Source organism: Cryptotermes secundus, unplaced genomic scaffold (assembly GCF_002891405.2).
Source record: "Cryptotermes secundus unplaced genomic scaffold, Csec_1.0 scaffold779, whole genome shotgun sequence".
NCBI classification, from domain to species: Eukaryota; Metazoa; Arthropoda; class Insecta; order Blattodea; family Kalotermitidae; genus Cryptotermes; species Cryptotermes secundus.
The window spans coordinates 1417558-1418149 of record NW_019737096.1 but is presented as its reverse complement, the minus strand read 5'-3'; positions in this window follow the sequence as shown (position 1 = coordinate 1418149).

Genomic DNA, 592 nt, shown 5'->3' with positions numbered 1-592 from the left:
ATGAGTTAAATCTTGAATTACAAGGGAAAGATCGTAACATTTCAAGCATGATAAGTGCAGTGAATGCTTTTCAAAAGAAACTAAAGCTATGGATTGCACATTTAAACAGAAATTCATTTTCACATTTTCCGCATATGATATCTATTGTGGAAACCTTAAATGGCTGTGAATACGATCTTCCATCTTTTGCCCAGCAACTTGAAGCCCTTGTGACCGAATTTGGTAATAGAATTAGCCAGTTTTCAACACTTGAACCAGTGACAACGTTTATCAGTAATCCATTCGCTACTGTTGACGTTAGTGAACTTGGAGGGGATGTGTGTGAAATCCTCGGAAAGTATAATCTTGAAAAATTAGAAATTGGAAATTTTAAATTTCCAAGAAGACACATCTTTGAAACCCTCATTTGCAACTTGTAGGAATTTCTGGACTCTGGTGTACAGGAATAAATATCTCATGAATCATAGCATTGCTCTGAAAATTTATTCTTGTTTTGGTTCGACGTATCTGTGCGAAGTCGCATTTTCATCTATGAGCATCATCAAAAATAAGTACCGATCCTGCCTAACAGACTCACACTTAGATGATGCAC